Source organism: Neophocaena asiaeorientalis, unplaced genomic scaffold (genome assembly GCF_003031525.2).
Source record: "Neophocaena asiaeorientalis asiaeorientalis breed wild unplaced genomic scaffold, Neophocaena_asiaeorientalis_V1.1 scaffold87, whole genome shotgun sequence".
NCBI classification, from domain to species: domain Eukaryota; kingdom Metazoa; phylum Chordata; class Mammalia; order Artiodactyla; family Phocoenidae; genus Neophocaena; species Neophocaena asiaeorientalis.
In genome coordinates this window covers 426,015-432,014 of record NW_020175432.1, presented here as the reverse complement: position 1 = coordinate 432,014, position 6,000 = coordinate 426,015, and the positions used below count along the sequence as shown (strand labels likewise).

At 52.5% G+C, this 6,000-nt stretch overlaps 1 pseudogene; it reads left to right on the top strand.

Moving 5' to 3' along the window:
• Positions 1–357: 357 nt before the first annotated feature.
• LOC112414862 (inner centromere protein pseudogene) lies at positions 358–3,833 on the top strand (annotated as a pseudogene).
• The last annotated feature ends 2,167 nt before the right edge of the window (positions 3,834–6,000 follow it).

Genomic DNA, 6,000 nt, shown 5'->3' with positions numbered 1-6,000 from the left:
TCGTACAGCCACTATGGAGAACAGTATGGAGGTTCCTTTAAAAAACTAAAAATAGAGCTACCTTATGATCCAGCAATCCCACTCCTAGGCATATATCTGGAGAAACCATAATTCAAAAGACATGCACCCCAACGTTCATTGTAGCACTATTTACAATAGCCCGGACAAGGAAGCAACCTAAATGTCCATCGACAGATGAATGGATAAAGAAGATATGGTAGGTTGCTTCCTTGCAGCCGTGAGCTTTGGAGGCCGGGAGCAGTGGAACTCGGGCGGGCTGAGATCTGTGCTGGGAAGGGCGCCGGACTTGTATCGGAGCAGCACTTAGGAGACACGGTGCAGTCGAACAGAGCCATCATGGGGACGACAGCCCTAGGGCCCATTCACTTGCTGGAGCTCTGTGACCAGAAGCTCATGGGGCTTGTCTACAACGTGGACAATAAGGACATAGTGTGGCTGGAGGAGATCGAGGAGGAGGCCGAGCGCACGTTCACCAGAGAATTCAGCAAAGAGCCCGAGCTGATGCCCAAAACACCTTCTCAGAAGAACCGACGGAAAAAGAGACGGATTTCTTATGTTCAGGATGAAAACAGAGACCCATCCGGAGAACGTTGTCCCACAGAAAGACGCGGAGCAGTCGTCAGAGCTCCCGGCACCTCCGTAACAAGGACAAGCTGGCCACAGTGGTGGGGGAGAACGGCTCCGTCCTGCGGCGGGTGACCCGTGCTGCGGCCGCAGCTGCAGCGACCTCCGCGGCAGCCGCTCCTTCGCCCACCCCTGAGTCTCCCACGGTGCTGACCAAGAAGCCCAAGGAGAGCCTGGCCCAGTGCCAGCTGGTACCCGTGGTGGAGACTGGCATCAGCGCGCGCCGGAGCGCTAAGCAGCAGCTCAGCCAGCTGCAGTCTGCCCAGGCTCCGTTCCCCACCCCGGCTCCGGCCACGGCTTCGGCCTCCCAGATCACCTTGACCTCGGAGGAGGACTCAACACCCCAGAAGCCAGAGGCCGGGAGACTGGAGTCTGTCCCCTTGAGCTCCCTGATAACTACACCCCAGGACCCCAAGAGCCAAGGGGGCGGGGCAGAAAGGTCCGCCTGCAAGCTCAGAATTGCCGCGACCTCCCCAGGCCCGCAGGACTCGCCCAGCTCTCCGGCCTCCCCGTGGCGGGAGCGGGTGCTGGCTCCCATCCTGCCGGATAACTTCTCCACGCCCACGGGCTCCCACGTGGGCCGCGGGTCGGTGCGGCGCAGCCTGATCGCCCCGTCCTCCCCGGAGCCCCAGGTCTCGCTGGCCCAGAATTACTCCCTGGTTTCCAAAGAGGAGAGAACCGTCCGAAGATCAAGCAGAAGGATTTCCAGGAAGGCCACCAAAGAGCCGGCCGCCTCCGCCCGCCTCATCTGCCACAGTTACCTGGAGAGGCTCCTGCATGTCGAGGTGCCCCAGAAAGCGAGCCCCAAGGCGGAGGAGCCCAGCAAGGAAGCTGAGCCGGAGGAGACGGCCGAGCCGGAGGCCCCCAAGAGCAATGGCAGTGCCTTGCGGCTCCGCAGTGCCACCAAGATCGCGATTAGCATGCCCGGCTCGCAGCCTGCAGCCGGCGGCCAGGGAACGCCCTCTGAAGCGCGGCAGGAGGCCGAGACTGACCAAGCAGATGGCCCCAAGGAGCCGCCTCCGAGTGTCAGGAGGAAGTGCAGCTACAAGCAGGCAGTGAGTGAGCTGGACAAGGAGCAGCAGCTGGGGGGTGAGGAGCTGCAGCCCCCCAGCAGCAAGACCCCTTCCCCGCCCTGTCCCGCTAGCAAGGTGGTGCGGCCCCTCCGGCCCCTCCTGTAGACCGTGCAGAGGAACGAGCTGCTCATGACCCCAACCTCGACCCCCAACAGCAGCATCATGAAATCCTTCATTAAAGCGCAACGCTACCCTGCGCGTGGACCCCAAGGAGGAGCTGCAGCGGCTGGAGAACCTGCGGCGTTAGGAAGAGGCCGAGCAGCTCCGCGGGCAGAAGGTGGAGGAGGACAAGCGGCGGCGGCTGGAGGAGGTGAAGCTGAAGCGTGAGGAGCGCCTCCCTAAGGCGCTGCAGGCTCGGGAACGGGTGGAAAGGATGAAGCAGGAGAAGAAGGAACAGATCGAGCGGCAGTTTGCTCAAATCGACGAGAAGACGGAGAAGGCCAAAGAGGAGCGTCTGGCCGAGGAGAAGGCCAAGAAGATGGAGGAGGTGGAGGCGCTCAAGAGGCAGCAGGAGGAGGAGGCGCGGAGGCTCAGGTGGCTGCTGCAGGAGGAGGAGGAGGAGGAGGAGGAGAGGCGCCCCCAGAAGCTGCTGTAGAAGAGGAAGGAGGAGGAGTGGGAGCGGCGGCGGGAGCGGGAGCGGCGGCGGGAGCGGGAGAGGCTCCAGGCCCAGAGGGAGCTGCAGGAGAGGGAGAAGACCCTGCGGCTACAGAAGGAGCGGCTGCAGAGGGAGCTGGAGGAGAAAAAGAAGGAAGAACAGCAGCGCCTGACTGCGCAGCGGCTGCAGGAGGAGCAGGAGAAAAGCCAAGGAGGCCGCGGTGGCCAGCGGACGTGCAGTCTCCAGCTTGTACCTCGCATCAAATGACTCCACAGGGCACCCCCCACCCCAAGATCAACCCAGATAACTACGGGATGGATCTGAACGGCGATGACTCCCCGGATGACGAGGCCCATCCCCAACTGGGCCAGAGGCACCCAGCTTAGCCAGGCCATCATCCAGCAGTACTACCACCCCCGGAATCTCCTGCAGCTCTTCGGAACCATTCTCCCACTGGACCTGGAGGACATCTTCAAGAAGAGCAAGCCCCGCTACCATAAGTGCACCAGCTCTGCCGAGTGGAACTCGCCGCCCCTGCAGGGCACCAGGGTCCCTGGCAGCCTGGCCTACAGCCTGAAGAAGCGCTGAGCCAGGCCCTCGGGCCTGCTCGGCAGTCTCAGCCTTCATCTGTGTCTATACGTCTGTGTCTCTGGTGCCATCCTGCCTGGTATCCTGTCGCTGAGGGTTCGGTCAAGTGTATATAAACGTCCTCTGTGGGCTACAGGGGGACGGCGGCTCGGGCCTGCTGGGAGGCCGAGCTTGCTGGGTGTTCGGGGAAGACCCAGGCCCAGCCTTGCCTGGTCTGCTGACAGCACTCTGTAATTAGGTTGTTAGAATTCAGCTGAATTTTAGCCTTTTTCTGGGGAGCGCCCTGCCTGTAAAGGGGGCCTCATTCCAGTGGTAAGACCTGGAGTTGAGGTCAGGAGAATTGGGCTCTTGACACAGCTCTGCCACTTAAGAGAGGCCCTCAGCCCCTCCACGCTTCAGGCTCCACCCACCCTTGCTGCACGGATGGTGAAAGGACTTAAGAACGTAGACGTGCTGCTGAAGCAGGAGATCTGGGTTAGGAAGGGAACATCTCTTGAAACTCCCTCAGGACCAGTACGTGCAAGTAGTTGAGATGTTTCTCCAACAAATCCAGGCAGCTGCTAATTAGATGCTTAGTGTCCATGGAGGCTGGCCCTGCCCCATCGCTGCCAACCATGTTCTAAACGTGCCACAGCTTCATCATCTCTTACTCCAGCCCCTGGAATGGGGGCTGGTGAATTTGGGCCTATGGGCCAAATCAAGTGGCAGTCCATTTTTGTAAAGTTTCATTGGAACCCGCCCAGTAGAAATGAATGCCTGTTGTCTCCGGCTGCTCTGCTGAGGGCAGAGTTAAGTAGTTACAACAGAGGCCTTATGGTTCGCAAAACTGAGAATATTTACTATGAACCTTTACAGAAAATGTTTGCTGACCCTGCTTTAGGACAAAATCAAGGCTGAATATAAGAGAGCTTTTTAAAATGAGTAAAGAGTGAATGCACACAACAGGCTGAAATCCAGAAGATTCCACCATGCAAAGAAAATCATTTTACCGTTCATTCAAATACGGTGCAAATTTAAATTTGTTCCATATGTTCTCTGATGAGAAACTGTTGTGTTGAGTCAACTGGTGAGTGTGTCTTTGCCTGAAACCACAATGTCAATGTCAAAATATTACCTCTTATAAAAACATATTTATATAGTGTGTATTTTTAGAGTGTGTTTGAGAAAAATTTGTTATTCAGCAAAAAGGTAGTTACAGGTTGCGCTGCATCTTCACTAGTACTTGATATTGTCAGTGCTTCTTATTTTAGCCATTCTAATAGACGCGTAGTGAATTCTCATCGTGGTGTTAATTTGCATTCCCCTAATAGCTGGTGATGGTGAACATCTGCTCATGTGCTTACTTGCCATCTGTGTATCTTCTCTGGCAAAGTGTTTGTTCAACTCATTTGTTCTTTTTCTTTCTTTGTTCCTTTTTTATTGGGCCATGATTCCCTCTTTCTTCATGTGCCTTGTGAATTTTTGTTTTTTGTTTTTTTGCGGTACGCGGGCCTCTCACTGCTGTGGCCCCTCCCGTTGCGGAGCACAGGCTCCGCGGCCATGGCTCACGGGCCCAGCCGCTCCGCGGCATGTGGGATCTTCCTGGACCAGGGCACGAACCCGTGTCCCCTGCATCGGCAGGCGGACTCTCAACCACTGCGCCACCAGGGAAGCCCTGGTTTTTTTTTGTTTCTTTGCCACGTCACATGGCATGTGAGATTTTAGTTCCCCAACCAGGGGACCAGGTATCAAACCCATGCCCCCTGCAGTGGCAGCACGGAGTCTTAACCAGTGGACCACCAGGGAAGTCCCTCATTTGTTCATTTTTAAATTGAGTTGTTAGTTTTCCTACTGTTGTGTTTAGAATCTCTATGTATTATGGATACAAATCTGTTGTCAGATACTTACTTTGCAGTATTTTCTCCTAGTCTGCAACTTGTCTTTTCATTCACTTAACCATATTTTTCACAGAGCAAAAACTTTAATTTTGATGAAATCCAATTTATCAACTTTTTTTCCTTTTATGGATTGTGCTTTTTTTGGCTTGTCTAAGAAATCTTTGTCTAGCCCCAGTTCTCAAAGATTTTCTCCTATATTTTCTTCTAAATATTTTCTAGATTTATATGTTACATTTAGGCTTATGATCTGTTTTGAGTTAATTTTTTTTAAATGTGAGGTTTGTTTTTTGTTTTGGGGAGCAGATAGATGGATGTCCAGTTGTTCTAGAGCCATTTGTTTAAAAGACTATTCTTTTTCACTGAATTTCTTTTGTATCTTTGTCAAGAGTCAATCAGCCATATTTGTATGGGTCTATTTCCAGACTTTGTATTCTCTTTCATTGATCTATGGGTCTCTCCTTTTACCAATACCACATGGCCAAGATTACTGTAGCTTGTATAAGTCTTAAAAAGCTGATAGTGAGGCTTCCCTGGTGGCGCAGTGGTTGAGGGTCCGCCTGCCGATGCAGGGGACACGGGTTCATTCCCCGGTCCGGGAGGATCCCACATGCCGCGGAGTGGCTGGGCCCGTGAGCCATGGCCGCTGAACCTGCGCCTCTGGAGCCTGTGCTCCGTGGCAGGAGAGGCTGCAACAGTGAGAGGCCCGTGTGCTGCAAAAAAAAAAAAAAAATCTGGCAGTGTGATTTCTCCATCTTTATTCTTTTCAAAATTATTTTGGCTTTTCTATCAATTTTGCCTTTCTGTATAAATTTTAGAATCTGCTTATCTATACAAAAACACTGCTGGGATTTTGATTGAAATTACATTAAATCTATATAAGTTTGGGGAGAATTCACATGTTTATGGTAGTGAGTCTACTAATCCATGAACATGATATATCTCTTCACTTATTTACATCTTTGGTTTCTTTTATCAGCATTCTGTAGTTTCAGCATGCAGATCCTATATAAGTTTTGTTAGATTTATAGCTAAGTATTTATTTTCTTGGAGCTGTTATAAATGGTATTGTCCTTCTAGAAAAAAAAAGAGAGAAGATATGGTATATATATACAATGGAATATTACTCAGCCATAAAAAGAATGATATAATGCCATTTGCAGCAACGTGGATGGACCTAGAGATTATCACACTAAGTGAAGTAAGCCAGACAAACATGTGATAT